The following is a 16,580-nucleotide window of genomic DNA, read 5'->3' on the forward strand; positions in this document are numbered from 1 at the left end:
AAATAATAGCACACAGTTTACATTACTTAAAATATGTTCCTCAATTTTTAGGGGGTGTAAGAGCCCTAGGGTTCTGCAACATGGATTATGTCCAGATTACTCTACTGAAACTTCCCTTTTATTTGCCAAATCCCAGGTCATCTTTGCAGGGCACAGCCTCTGTGATCACACTCATTTTAAGATACTATTTGCTCCTTCATCCATACATTGAGCAAATATTCAACGTATGTACTTTCTTTCACAATTCCTCTCAAAGTCCTAGAGCTGCAAATCCCCTCTTCTGTGCTCCCTCAGCATCCTTTTCCTGCTTTATCATCATACTCATTGTCATGTTCTACAATTATTTCTTCGATTATCTGTCTCCTTCAACCAGCACTTCAAGGGCAAGGATGACAAAGATTTAGTCATCTTTGTTGCCTTAGTAAATAGCCAGGTTCCTGGAACATGGTACGTATTCACAGATGTCTGCTGAATGAATGATTATCACAGAAAGAAATTATCCTTCAAAAGATGCTGTAGCTCAAAACTTTCCATTCTTTTTGGGTACCATTTCTCTCTGCTGATGGTTTTTATTTTACATTACCAAACTTTAATTTTTTAGTGTCTGCCAAAAAAATAATCTATTATGTATGCACACACCAGCCAGTAGAATATTTTATTACAAAGATATAATGTCTGCTAACTCTCCTCCATAACTTATTTCTATAAAGTTATGATATCAATTTTATTTTGAAACAAAAATTGCAAGCATTTATAGTTACCCAGCAATGAAAAGCTATAAAGATGCTACCTCATATTCCTCCTTATATGTTACTCCTGGCTGCCTCCAGGGCTGAGAAAGAGCGGTGGTGAAATGGAGAGTCCTCAAATAAAACTTCAGATTGTGCCCTGAAGAGAACTGTCTATAAGCACAGACTTGGAATGCAATCTCTGCTGATGTTCTCTTTCAGGGCTCATCTTCCCACCAATCACTCTATTATTTAAAGCTAGTTTACCGAAAGAGGTGTTGAGACATTGCTGAAGTTGGGGGTGTGGAAAGAAAGATAAGGGAGAAGAAAGGTTATATTCAGACCCAGATATCATTTTGAAAGAACCATTGTCATCTTCATGCTTATTTCTATCTAAAGGCATATTAGATGCCCTTGGGAAAGATTTTCTATTTGAGTTGTAACAAATAGTAACAGTCCTCTTGAATGCTTATTAGGTATAGGGAACTATTTTTAAAATCAAAAGAAATGCTTTTGAACTGTGGTGTTGGAGAAGACTCTTGAGAGTCCCTTGGACTGCAAGGAGATCCAACCAGCCCATCCTAAAGGAGATCAGTCCTGGGTGTTCATTGGAAGGACTGATGCTGAAGCTGAAGCTCCAATAGTTTGGCTGCCTGATGCGAAGAATTGACTCATTTGAAAAGACCCTGATGCTGGGAGGGATTGGGGGCAGGAGGAGAAGGGGACGACAGAGAATGAGATGGTTGGACGGCACCACTGACTCAATGGACATGTTTGAGTAAACTCCGGGAGTTGGTGATGGACAGGGAGGCCTGGCGTGCTGCAGTCCATGGGGTCACAAAGAGGCATGACTGAACAGCTGAACTGACTGATTCTTTGTAATGTTTTGTTGTTGTTGTATATGTGTAAATTCATTGAATTCCTGCTTTTAGACTTGAGGGGACTGAAGCCCAGAAATGTCAGATGATGTGCCCAAGGTCAGACAGAGAAAATGGGAGATTCAGGGTCTGAGCATCTATGAAAAGCCTAACAAGCAAACACTGCAATTCTAAACTTTGTGACCTGAGTTGATAGCCACAGCATGCTACCATACACTTTTTCCTGCTTCTAAGCCATTGCATCTTAAACCCCAGGAGAGGAAAACAAAGGGGTGTTCAGAAGTCTACTCCTTTTAGATGTATGACATGCGAAAGTAAAAGCTGATGGGCTGTGCTCGCCCACTATGGCTGGCAGCATGGCATGGGGTTCAGTAAGTTTATGGGCTTTAAAATCAGAGCGACCTAAGTTTGAATCCTGGCTCTGGTACTTCTTACCTGTATCACCTTTGTGAAATTCTTTTCATGTATTTATTTTTAGGTGAATTACTCCAACTTTAATTTTCAAAATTTTCAGAAATAGCTATTCTAGTTTCCTCTTCCCCACATAAATCTTGTAATCAGTTGGCATATGTCTGCACAAAATTCTGTAAGTATTTTGATACTGATAGTGTTGTTCAGCTCTTCTGTGTCCTTGCTGATGTTCTGCCTGGCGGTTCTATCAATTACAGTGAGAGCAGCGTCAAAGTCCATGACTGTAATTGAAGACATGTCTATTTCTCTTTTCAGTCCTGCCAGTTCTGTTGTTTGGTACATACATATTTTGGATTATATCTTTTTAATTAATTGACCCATTTATCTCCTCTTTTTTAATATCTCCTCTTGATGCTGGCAATTTTCTTTGTTCTGAAGTCTATTTTGTCTTATATGAATAGAACTACTCTGACTTCCTTTGATTGATATATATGTTGTAAAATTTTCTTTATCTGTTTATTTTTGATTGTGCTGAATGTTTGTTTTCTCTAGCTGTGGAGAGCGGGGGCTACAGTTTTTGTTTTTTTTTTTTCATTTATTTTTATTAGTTGGAGGCTAATTACTTTACAATATTGTAGTGGTTTTTGCCATACATTGACATGAATCAGCCATGGAGTTACATGTATTCCCCATTCCGATCCCCACTCTCACCTCCCTCTCCACCCGATCCTTCTGGGTCTTCCCAGTGCACCAGGCCCGAGCACTTGTCTCATGCATCCCACCTGGGCTGGTGATCTGTTTCGCCCTAGATAATATACATGTTTCGATGGTGTTCTCTCGAAACATCCCACCCTCACCTTCTCCCACAGAGTTCAAAAGTCTGTTCTGTACATCTGTGTCTCTTTTTCTGTTTTGCATATAGGGTTAGCATTACCATCTTTTAAAATTCCATATATATGCGTTAGTGTACTGTATTGGTCTTTATCTTTCTGGCTTACTTCACTCTGTATAATGGGCTCCAGTTTCATCCATCTCATTAGAACTGATTCAAATGAATTCTTTTTAATGGCTGAGTAATATTCCATGGTGTATATGTACCACAGCTTCCTTATCCATTCATCTGCTGATGGGCATCTAGGTTGCTTCCATGTCCTGGCTATTATAAACAGTGCTGCGATGAACATTGGGGTGCACGTGTCTCTTTCAGATCTGGTTTCCTCAGTGTGTATGCCCAGAAGAGGGATTGCTGGGTCATATGGCAGTTCTATTTCCAGTTTTTTAAGAAATCTCCACACTGTTTTCCATAGCGGCTGTACTAGTTTGCATTCCCAACAACAGTGTAAGAGGGTTCCCTTTTCTCCACACCCTCTCCAGCATTTATTGCTTGTAGACTTTTGGATAGCAGCCATCCTGACTGGCGTGTAATGGTACCTCATTGTGGTTTTGATTTGCATTTCTCTGATAATGAGTGATGTTGAGCATCTTTTCATGTGTTTGTTAGCCAGCTGTATGTCTTCTTTGGAGAAATGTCTGCTGGGGGCTACTCTTTAGCTGCCGCGCATGGGCTTCCCATTTCAGCGGCTTGCCTTGCGGAGCACGGGCTCCAGGGCGCGCAGGCTCAGGCGGTCAGGGTACCCGGGCTCTGCAGCACGGGCCCAACAGTGACGCACGGGCTTAGTTAAGTTGCTCCCTGGTACGTGGGATCTTCCCAGACTAGGGATCGAATCCGTGTCTCCTGCATTGGCAGGCAGATTTTTTTACCACTGAGCCACCACAGAAGCCCCTGATTAGTATATGTTTAAAGGAAACTTCAAAATTTTAGAATAGTTTTAGACTCACAGAAAAACTGCAGAGATAAAAATAGGGTTTGTACATACCTCACACCCAGTTTCTCCTATTAATGTTTTCTATTAGTATGGCACATCTATCACAACTAACAAACCAATATTGATAGATTATTAGTAACTGAAATCCATACCCTATTCAGTTTTTACCTATTTTTCTGTTTCAGTGTCCCAGCTAAGATAACTAGTTACATTCAGTTGTCTCCTGAGGGTCCCCTTGGTTATGACGGATTCTCACACTTGCCTTGTTTTGATGGCTTGACAGTTTGGAGAAACGTTGGTCACCTACTTTGTAGCATGCCCTCCACTTGGACTTTATTTGATGTTTTCCTCAAGATCAGATGGAGTTTATGGGATCTGGGGAGGAAGCCCACAGAAGTGAAGTGCCGTTCTCCTCACGTACCGATGGCACATACTATCACCAACACGACTGATAACCAAGGATACTGACCTTGGTCTCCTGGCCAAGGTGGACTTCTGTCAGATTTCTCCACGGCAGAGTGCAGTGTTTTTACTCCTTCCCATACTGTTCTCTGGGACAGCAGGATCTGATGTACAGCCCACAGTTAAAAAGTATGGAGTTTTGCTGTATCTCCTGAGGGCAAAGTACCTACATAAGTTATTTGAAATTCTGTTAGTCCTTATTTATTTATTCAAGCATTTATTAGTATGACTTCACAGATATTTACTTTATCCATTCCTATTCTATAATATAAACCGGTACAACATTATTTATTTTCTTGGTCAAACTTCCCCACCTTCGACCACTGGAAGCTCTTCATTTGGCTCATGTGCACATTTGTCTTTAAAGCATTTTCTTACTTTCTGCTTTAAATATCATTTGTGAATACACTGAGAACTTCTTCAAACAATGCTATAATTTTTGCATTCAAATATCAAACATAATTTCCAAAACCCACATGGAGAACAATCTATTATATTCACAAAATATTAATCCTTTCTCATCCTCTTTTCACCCATGACATTTCTTGTTTCCTTCTATGACTCCCCTTTGGTCTCAAGAACCTCCTTTAGCAATTTTCAGATTCAGTTTGCTGACCAACAAGTTCACTTGGTTTTCCTTCATCTGAGAATGTCTTTATTTCACTTTCATTCCCTGAAGGATAGTCTCACTAGATACAGAACTCTCTTAACTTTGTGAAGCTATTTAAACTATCATGGCTTTACTGAATTTTTATAATGGTTTATTTAATGTGCATAATGGTTTTAGCAAGTTGGTTGAGAGAAAGTAAGTACCTAACAAATGACAAGATGATACTAACCTATGATTAGTTATTGCTTCCACTAAACTGGCGTCTATTGAACAGATGACAAGAGCTAGCATTTGGCAGAGAGGGGAAGAAATACAGTGCATGCCTGCACTATGTTAAACAAGAGGTCCATTAACTTATGGACTCTGAGTTTCTCTTTTATATGGAGTTTTGCATCTCAAGTATGGTTCTGAAAATGATGGAATTCACGTCTTATTATAAAAAGGTTATAAAATAGTATAATCGTTCAAGGGACCAATATTTAATGTGAACAGAAAGGAACTGCTGTTAATTATAGTGCCCACTTGGTAGCCCGTAGAACTGTCTCCTAATTCTAAATACAAGACCTGGAAAATATACAGATTAAAAAAAAGGAAACAAGTGAAATGTAAAAGGATAACAGATAGTTAAGTCATTACCAGAATCTAGGAGGAATTTTCTTTGATTATAAGATTAGTTAAACTGGATTGTAAAGTACAGCCTTGGCCCATACACATAATGATTGCCTAAATGTAGACAGAAATCTTTTTCCTTAAAGAAATAAAAAGTAACCAGTATGTTGGACAACCATTATTTTCGAGGAGGTGAAATTTTCTTAGGAACAGCTTCATGTTTCTTTTTGAAAATCTGATCAAAGACAATGAATCCTTTCTCCTAAAATGGCATATGTGCATGTACACAAAATTAGCTTAAAATTACAAGGGATCCATGAACTCACTGAAGAACATCTAAAGACTTACAGAGCTTCACAGATACCAACCCGAGAGCTAGGGTTTTCTGTGTAGGAGCCCATTTTTGAGTAACCAGAATTTATCCCCCTCCTACGGAGAAGCAAAGACATCGCTTGGCCAACAAAGGTCCGTGTAGTCAACCTATGATCTTTCTAGTAGTCAAATATGGATGTGAAAGTTGGACCATAAAGAAGGCTGAGCGCTGAAGAATTGATGCTTTTGAACTCTGGTGCTGGAAATGACTCTTGAGAGTCCCTTGGACTGCAAGGAAATCAAACCAGTCAATCCTAAAGGAAATCAACCCTGGATACTCATTGGAGGGATTGATGCCAAGCTGAATTTCAAATGCCACCTAATGTGAACAGGCGACTCTTTGGACAAGACCCTGAGGCTGGGAAAAATTGATGGCAAAAGGAGAAAGGGGTGGAAGAGGATGAGACGGTTGGATAGCATCACTGATTCAATGGACATGAACTTGGGAAACCTCTGGGAGATGGTGAGAGACAGAGACATCTGGCATTCAGGTAGGAAACAACAGTCACATAGGTCCATGGGAAAGCCTCCAGAGCCTAAGGAAAGGACCAGCATCCTGGGGAAGAAGAGAACCTTGGAGAAACACATATCTCCAGGGTCACAAAGAGTCGAATATGACTTAGCGAATGAACAACAGCAGCAGCAACCTATCTTCGGCTCTTACACACACACACACCCCTGCATATCTCCTTTCTTGTTACATCTTGTCAGAAATTGCAGTCCTAGAAAAAAACTGGAAAGGAAGTTTAGGGAAAATTAGTGTGAGCATAATCACTGGTGACCAGGACACAGCAGCTTTCCTGATAGTTCATACTGGTGATTGTGCTGCTCATGGACACCATCAGTTCAAAGCATTTCAATGGGGGTTGTGGGAATTGAGACATGCTATAGAAAGATCCCATCTCCATCCAACAGAGCAGACCCAGATGAAAGCCCCTCAAACTCTGGGGTTTCTCCAAGGTTCTCCGCTTTCCCAGGATGCTGGTCCTCTCCTTAGGCACTGGTGGATTTCCCATGGACCTAGGGGACTGTTGTTTCCTACCTACACAGATATTAATGAGAAAAAGTCTAGATTCCCAGTTTAACATATGCAGTTTGCATAGAGTGACCTTGAATCCTGCATTCTAGTTCTCCAGATACTGAGAAAATCATCTGTCCAGATTTTCCACAACTCAAAGGCAGGTAAATGTGCACAATTCCTGGCAAATCTCCAGTGAAAAAAGAGTATCCTTTCACAAAATAATATAGATGAGGCATAAGAGCAAACAATTATACTACTATTATATAAAAAACAACATCCAAAATAAATTAAAAAATAAAAAGCCATCTGTTTCTAGAAAAAAAAAAAGAAAACTGAAAATAAGTCTTTACAAATATATTTTATTTTGAATGGTGAAATTTAAAAATTAAAACTCAGTGTCAGTCAACTGAATGAAATTTGAGTGAAATGGAAAACCAGATACCTATTCTTGGTTTTATTAAATTTGGCCATTGTAATTTTGTTCTGTGATTTTTTAATCTATTAAAAAAGATTTAGTTTATTGAAATTATAAATGCTTAGATGAGCAAATGGGGCTTCCCTGGTAGCTCAGCTGGTAAAGAATCTGCCTGCATTGCAGGAGACCCCAGTTTGATTCCTAGGTCGGGAAGATCCACTGGAGAAGGGATAGGCTACCCACCCCAGTACTCTTATCTAGAGAATCCCCATGAACAGAAGAGCCTGGCCCGCTACAGTGCCTGGGGTTGCAAAGAGTCAGACATGACTAAGTGACTAAGTACAGCACAGGTGAGCAAATAAAAAAGAAATACTACTACTGCTCCTTTCTCTAACAGGAATAATAACAAGTAAATAAGTCAGATTGGAGGCCAGCGTATAACAGTATAAATATGTGTTATAATAATTTAAAAATCAAAAGGAGGAAGGGGAAAGAGAGAGTGTGTGTGTTGACAAGGGAGAATTTGGTTGGACTAATCAGATAATCACTGAATAAAATATTCATGAATTTATCCATACCAGACATGCTAATATATTTAAATCTATATATCTATATCTCTATATAATATCTCCCTGTAAAGTTGAAATAAAATAATTAAAATAGTAAGGTTGAACTAAATCCCCTCTCTTATTGTCTCACTGAATTTCCTTACTTCTGATTTATAAACTATAAGCTAGCTTGGGAAAGATTGGTGAATCAGACTAAAAAACAACAAAAATGATATAGCTCCCAGCAAAAGCACTGTTAAAGGAAAAAAGTACAAATAACCTGGGTACTTTGCTCCTATGAAGAGTTTTATTTTGCTAAATAATTATCTACAAAAAACACTAAAATTTACAATTTATGAGATGAAGTGGTAAGTATTCATAGATCTCCCCCTAAAAAAATTGCCACTTTGCCTTCTTCAAGCATACTGGACAAGAAAAAAGTCAGTTTTAAAGAATAACATTAAAGGTAATTTGGTCATATCATTATTTAACCATTTACCTATCCAAGTAATACTAAAAGTCATACATTAAAAAACACTGACTTCAAATTAGGAAAGAACTAAATATATTAGAAAATATTTCTATGACATTCTCAGCAAAGTTTGACTTAATTTATAGTCATCTTAACGTTAGCATATACGAATTCCAAAAAACAAGAACAGTGGAAAAAACTGGGTGATTCATCAATAAGTGCCTTGCTGTGTCTTCTTTTTAAAAATGCCAATAGTTTTCACTTTAGGAAACCCTGTATTTTGCTTCAATTCTGTGCTGCTAATAATTAATTCATTTTGCTTACATTGCATCCAGCTTCAAATCATGGTCTCCATTTCTTGGTAATAGATTCTGCCACAGGCAATATGCCGTGCCATAACCTCAATTACAACTTACAAAGGAGAGGACTGTGCTTATTTTCTGCTGGAGCCGCTATTTTGTCTTAAATGAAATTGTCTATGGGTGATGGGAAGTGCTGTTGCGGTGACAGCCAGTGGGCCCACAACCATCCTGAGTGAACATAAAAATACCTTTTAACTCAGGGCTAAGCGCAAAAGCTTCACTGACATCCAGCAGCTGGCAAAAGATGACTATTAGAAAAATTTCAATTACAGTAGGAAAACTACTGGTAGGTGCAACTCTAATAATATCATTAAAACTGAAAATTCTAACCAAACAAATCTTTATGCAGATACGAACAAATGATAAAATCAGTTATCTATTTTGAAGATACAAGGTGTGTGTGTCTATGTATGCATAGAAAGAGAGACAAAACCAGAGAAACAGGTACAAGGACAGAGAGAGAGACACACAGACACACAGAGATATTTACTTGTGATACAAATTTCAAAGGGTACCAGATGGGGCAATCATTACTTTGTTTCATCATGATTTACCTTATTAGAGGCATGACCATTACATATATTTTTTTGATTTTTAAAATATCATTGTTAGGATTTCCCTGGAGGTTCAGTGGTTACGACTCTACACTTCCACTTCAATGGGCACGGTTTCCATCCATGGTTAGGCAGCTAAGATCCCAAAGGTCACATGGCATGGCCAAAAAATAAAATAATAAAAAAATCACTGTTAAAATCTTGATTTATATTAACATTCAGAATGTATAAATAGAGATGAGTCCAAATTAGAAGGTATACTTATGTATATGCATGTAAAAATGTTCAAATACGGATTAATGGTGTGTGCTAGGGAGGGTGATGGTTTTAACCGCATTTTTATTGTGTTTAATTTCCCTCTGAAATGTTATAGAAGAGGATATTTAACAATGACTACAAGGTACCCCAGATCTTTAAGTTTTTCTTTAATAGAAGTGTTTAACTATAAATGTAAACAGGACATTTTTTTTGCTCCAATTTCCACCTCAGAATTCTCCTACCATCAACTAGATCCCTAGCTTCTCTGGTCGGGAACTCTGTACACAGCAATAGCCAGTGCTACTATGATTATCTGCTGAAGCGACACTCAGGGCCATGCTGTCTCAGGCTGCTCCTACAGGACCGTCACTGCCTTCAAGGTATGTTACGTCATGGGTGGTGATGGCTGGACCCGGAGGGGACTAGTCCCACTCTTCCGACAGCACCCTCTGTGTTCCTCGACTTGCCTCCTCACCCCACCTCTGGGGCCCACAAGCCTCTGACCCAGTGGGAGAAACCCCGGACCCTCCGCTCCAACAGAACCGAGCAGACAGCAGTGAGGGGCCGAGCCCCTCTCTGGGATGTGCCTGCAGACCGGACGCGATGCTGCATACTAAGGCGGCCCGAGCAAAGAAGAAGGAGGTGACAGCCAGCGCAGAGCAGCAGTCTGCGCCATCGACTGGGTCATCGGTGAGCATACGTGAAATCTCTCCTGGGAACCCTAATATGCTTAGTTTCTCTGATGGGGGATTTTTTTTTTTTTTAAGAAATATGCCTTAGCAGATGGTCAATATACATTATCATTGTAGCTATTACTGCATGAGTAACTCCTGGTGTGAGAATATGTAAAATAAACAGATGAAAGTAAGACATCTTTAAAAAAAAAAAATCCCTTGGGGATAAACATTTATGTTGTCATCTTTAATAAGTTCATGAATATGCAAAGTCTGCACAAACACTTTGACTGCCAGAGATGTTAAGTGGACAAATTGGCCTAATGATGAAGTCTGTGGGACTAGAGGGACTGAAGCCCTGGGTCAGGCTGCACAGACAGGGCGGCTTTTTACAGCGAAATCACAGTGGCAAGTTCTCAGCGTTGGAGGTCACAGGAAGGTGGCAGATCACAACCACGAGCAATGCTGGCTAGCCTGTTATAAAGCATGATCTCTACTAATTCTGAAGTATAAAAAAAAATTACCTCAATTATTGAAAAGCTTTCCACCAGCTTCTTCACTTTTAAAGTATTTTAAGCAGGAGGTGTGATTACATTCCCCCCTTCTATTATTTTGAAGTTAGGATTTCAGGAATATTAGAAAATTATGTGCTACAAATTCTCTTTCTATAAACATTAAGTAGAAAGAAAACTCACATTGTGTTGTCAAGCGAAATTACGGGTGAAATGGAAGACCAAAACCATATGCACCCATATACATTGACTGTTGTGGCAGACTTAATTAGTAAAATTAGTCAAACCCGCCAGCCAAGCTGTGTCAAACCAAACCAGCACAACCTGTGTTTGCTGGCACAGCAACGCAGTTAAATAAACTGAGACTATTTTGATGTAACACAATCCTGGCTTAATAACAATACCCAAGACTATGACTAACCTTCAAATAAAACTATAAAGGTATTCTGGCCTTCAGAGAGAAAGAAATGGACAAGTTTCCTAAAATACTCAACAATGCACCCCGAAAGGGCTTATTTAATTAATCTGGAAAACCCTCTAATTTGCTGGATTTCTGGGGAAAATTCCCCAGTGGAACCCTTACATCCAAGAAGAGAGGTCCTTCAGTGACTCTCAAATTGCACTAGGCAACCTAATTTCATCAGATACATTATGCTTGAAGAGTTAGACTATGAAATATATTGTTTTCAAAGAAAAAAGTCACAGATATAACCTTAGCTAGGCAATGATTTCCACATATAAAATCCATGCAAATTAATTTCATCTGTCATCCCACCTATAACCATCCGTAGGTTTAATAAGAATTTATTCAGCATGTGTGTGCATGCTAAATTGCTTCAGTCATATTCAACTCTATGAGACCCTATGGCCAGCCTCCTCTGTCCATGGGATTCTCCAGGCAAGAACACTGGAGTGGGTTTGTGTTCATCAGCATAAAGGTATCTATTTATCCTCTTTATAGACTCTTAAAAATACTTGGAATCTGGGGGACACTAATCTGAGTGCGGAATGCTCTCTTTAAGATATAGCATTCCTTTTGGAGTTAACAGAAGTATTCTCTCCTTCAAAGTTTGACTAAATTTACTTGACTCCTTATGCAGGATGACTAATTTGCCTAAAATGGAACAAGAAAAAAAAATCTTAAAGACTCAGAAATCGAGACATCCTTAGGGTGCCGTCCTCCTAGGTTTTGTTAGTAGGTGCCATTTGGTGACCTCAGCAAAGGTGGTCATGATAGAATGCCTGTCTGAACTGTCAGCTTGACTAAGTACATTTCTAAAGCTTTCCATATTGGCATTTAATCTTTTATTTAGTCACGGAAACACGAAGTCACCATTTTTAAAACTGCCAAGAGAAATTGGGGGAGAAAAGTGTTATCTTTCTTCAGCTCCCAGCAAAACACTCCAAGATAATAGGAAGACAAGAATATTTCTTCCATTAACCCCTTGACCCTGCAAGTTAATGGCTTTTTGTTGCAAATATATCAACAAACAGGGCCCCATGTGAGCTTCTAACACAGGGAGTGAGGTCTGTGCAATGACATGGACTAGGGTCCAGTGCCCCATCCTGACACCTAATACACTTAATGGGAGGGCTGGGATGCCCAGAAGTTGGCCAGGAAGCCCGACAGTCATCTTCTCAGAACAACTTCTAAGGAAACACACACAGACACTGAAGTAATTACTTTAAACTTAAGCATACCAGAAGCGCCACATCTCTGCTTTGCCTTAATCTAAAGGTCTTACCCTATTGCATAATGAAGGTGACATTTTTATTATCAATGCAGGACTCAAAATCTATGCAAAGATGAAAATGAGTGCCCAAAACTTGGAAACACAATTTTAAGCAATTTCCTAAAAGAAAACACATTACGATTTGCATAAACTATCCAACTAATATGCTTTAGCTACTCTTTAAAAGCATGACAATGGCAATCAAAATTACTATCACTTCCTATTATTTTAATATTAAGATTGTGTGGGGATTTCCCAAATTAAAATGCTAGTAAGTAAGGTCTTCATCAGGTTGATTTGGGATGCAAGAAAAAAAATGACGTAATTTCTTCAAAATCAAAATCTCATCAGAAATACACTTAAACAAATGAGAAATCTTTATGGAATAAAACAGCATTAAATTATTATATTTTTCATAACTTTTTCCTAACTGTAAACATGCCCCTTGTCTAACAATTTCCTTCAGGTAATTTTCTAAAAGAGGAAATATTATGTTAGAGAACATATTAAAATATCTCAATATATACTGTTAAATTAACCAGTTCTACTCTAGAGACTCTCTCCAAATGTATATGTTATTAAATTTTTGTGTAATAAAAAAATCTGAAAATCATAGTTATTAGAATTATTTAATTCAAATCACCATTAAAAACTAATTTGGAGTAAAAACTCAGATTTATAAATGTCCCATTATTTCTGAGCTATTGAAATAAGATTATAGCAGTAGCCTTACTCATTTATGTGGCTACAACCATACATCAAATTAAAATAAATAATGCTTTAAGAAATGACAGGACTTGGAGAATAAAGTAAGTTCACTTTCTAAATTATAAATAGCATTTGGATTAGCTTCATCAATTAATATTTATTGCATACTATAATGTATTAGGTTACCAATGAAATATGACTAGAAGCTTAACATGACTATTAAGGTTTCACCTATGAAATCCAGTAATGAGACAAAAAAGTCACATAGTTGTGTGACTGTCAATCATCCATGTGATATGAATGATAAATACTGCTTTGGGGAAGAAACTTCAGATACAAGTAGGGAAACAATAACCTTCTGAAATCAGAATAGTGCTGCAGATTATTAAGATAAATCCAAGTTGATAAACTGTAGAAAAACTGAAAGATAAAGAACATGGGGAAAAGATTAAACTTCTGTCAGTGTCCTTACAGGAATATTTCCCCTAAATTTTTTCCTAAGTCACCATTTCCAATTACATTTTATGCTAAATTCATTTAAAGTAAGTGAAATAATGTTTACAAGTTGGTTTTGCCAGCTGCTAATGCTAGTTATTACAATTATGAACAGTAACAGTAATAAATATAATAGAACATATCTGAAAATAACTACTTCTCCAGTAGAGTTCCCTAGCCTGACATTATTAATTATACATCTATATATATATAGTAAGTTAGTAAAAAGTCAACTTTAATCTCAAAATGTACTGGCCTTTACATATAAGGAAAGTCCTATTAACTCAGTAGGATGTGAACTTTAAGGTTTTTGTTTTTTTTTTTTCAATTCTGGTCATAAAGTACACTGACACAGCCTTATATTTTATGCTGTCCTTTCAAGACTACTCATTCATTCATTTATCAAAAAATATCTACTGAGTTCTTTTATGCTATTAGCACTGAGGAAAAGCAGTCACAATCCAGGTTCTCACAGAATTTGTAGTCTAGTTAGAAACAGATATTACTCAAATATTCTTCATGGCACTTATCACACACATGGATAAAGATCTATAGTTATGAAAAATGCTGTGAAGGAACAGTAGTCGGTGCAAAAGAAGCCTGCATCTGAGGTGTGGGGACAAGCAAGCATTAAGTAACTGAGAGAGAAGGCGGGGGGAAAGGATCCTTAGCAGAAGGGACAGTGGGCAGAAGAAGGGAAGTGACACAGAATGTGCGCGTGCAGACTGACCAGGGTGAGACAGGAGAACACACCATACAAATGCGATGGACAGGGTGCAGGTTTGGGTCACTATCCCAAGGCAACTGGTAGGCACTGAAGGGTTTTAAGCAGAGGGATGACATGCTCAGATCTGGGTTCTGAAAACATCATTCTACCTGCACACTGGAGAATGTGCTGGAGTAACCATCTGGGGACCATTTAAAAGGATATTGAAAAAAAAATTAATAATAAAAGGATATTGCAATAGTGCAGGTAAGTGGTGATAATAGTCTGGGCTGGGAAGGAGACAGGTCAGTAAGTACAGATGGAAGAAGGTGCAAGAGCAAGGTGTTTAGGAGGTAAAATGGGAAGGTCATGGTTATGGATTGGCAGTCAGGAAGGGTGAGGGCTCAAGATTTTGGCTTGACATCCTCAATAACACCATGCACTGCGATAAAGAGCAATAGACGAGGAGGAGCCCAGTGGAGGAAAATCATGGTGTGTTCTAGACATCTGGGACCTGAGAAAACGTCAACAAAAGTGTAGCTTGCACAGAACTTGTAAGGCATCAGCCTGGGGTTGCTGGGGTAGGACGACAACAGGAGGTCCCTTTAAAAATTAAAGCTAAATTTAGAATTAAATTGAAATTGACAAAGCTGTAAAGCTTTTACACAGAAATGTATATTAAAGATGATGACTTTGCATTGTCTTTGTATCTTTATACATGTCTTTGCACTTCTGAATTGGTGTCCCCAGTGCACAGTAGGATGGCACTGCCTTTTGCCATCAAAAAACAAACAAAAAGTAGTGCACAGTTAAGAAAAGACAAACTAAAATCACAGCAAATTCAACTTTCCCTCCAATAAAAAAGCGATTCTATTACATCTACGGATTCTAAGAGCATTGCTGAAAAAGCAAACTTATTTCACTTTTTAGTTCAAGTAATTTCTATTGCTACTGAATGAAGATGACACTTTATCCATATAAAAGCATTACTTTAACATCCAGTGTTATTCTGGAAATCATCTGGTTATTCAGATGAAATAGCTCTTCTTTTTCCCACCTTGGTTACTACTAGTTTTCCCAGCCTGGTTGCACTAAAACAATTCTTGGTCATCATTTTCAGTGAGTGTCCTACAGAGAAAAAGCCTAAGAAATTAAACAGAAGGAGAGCATTCTTGGTACCACACTGGATCAATTTCCAGTTATAGATTCCAATCACAGAAGAGGCAGAAAACCTTTCAGAGACACTTATATCAAATATTATCCCCTAACTGAAAAGGCAGGAAGTCAGCAGACAATTCTTCCCTCAGACTTGACAAAAATCGTGGTGATTATTATTCTTTCCCATCAACCACCTGAGGCTCATAAAAACTTAAATATATATAGGTTCATAAAACTCCATATAATATGAAACTGTTCACGTCAAGGTCAGTGTGAACCTCCCTGTGGCCAAATCAACGGGCCCTCTCTTTCTCTTGACCTACTTGGACTTCTCTGCTCCCGGCTTCCACAAGACATACTCAGCTCTCTCGTCCAGGCAACGCTGTTCCCTTGTGAATTTAGGAAGGTTCAGCTCCTTTTCTTACTGCCTTCCAGTCTGTCTACACTTGTTCTTCATTTTATCCCAGTCTGCAAAACACTAGCTGTTCTCTTTAAAATGCACGACACCTCCCTTCATGACATACCCGGGGACCTAGCTTTACATACCACAAGGCCATTTCAAAAACACAACAATGCATAAGGGACTAATTTCTATGTCACTGTAATTTTCAAGATTAGATATCCACTGCCTGTTCCATATATCTTGTAGGTGTCTCAAACATTGTATGAGTCTAAAGTAGGATCCATCTTTGTTCTACGATTGCAAGTGCTCATCCCTCTTTTTGTTTTCACCAGATCCATAATGAATCAGTGTCCATTCTGTTGTTTAATCCAACTCACAGGAAGTGTTCTTGATTCCTCTCCCTCATCAACCCGCATACCCAATTTATCATCCAGTCCTTCAGGGTCTACCTCCAAAGTGTATCTCGTATCACGATCACCATCACCATCATCACCTCTTGTCAAGATGCCAGCTTTCTTCTCTATTATTACTCTCCCTTCTAGAATCCACTCTCCACAGTCACCAAAGTGGCGTTTAAAATTGCAAACAAGCTTGCATGACTTCCACATTTGAAACAGTCTATAGCTTCCCATTATTGTTGGAATAAAATCCAAACTGTGCCCTAC

General features: G+C 38.5%; 1 protein-coding gene across 3 annotated transcripts in view; it reads right to left on the minus strand.

Annotated features, from left to right (window-relative positions):
• The window catches only part of MACROD2 (mono-ADP ribosylhydrolase 2), a 2,136,932-nt gene that overhangs the window by 1,303,484 nt on the left and 816,868 nt on the right, over positions 1 to 16,580 (minus strand). The window lies entirely within an intron of this gene.

This window comes from Cervus canadensis, chromosome 10 (assembly GCF_019320065.1).
Source record: "Cervus canadensis isolate Bull #8, Minnesota chromosome 10, ASM1932006v1, whole genome shotgun sequence".
Taxonomy (NCBI): domain Eukaryota; kingdom Metazoa; phylum Chordata; class Mammalia; order Artiodactyla; family Cervidae; genus Cervus; species Cervus canadensis.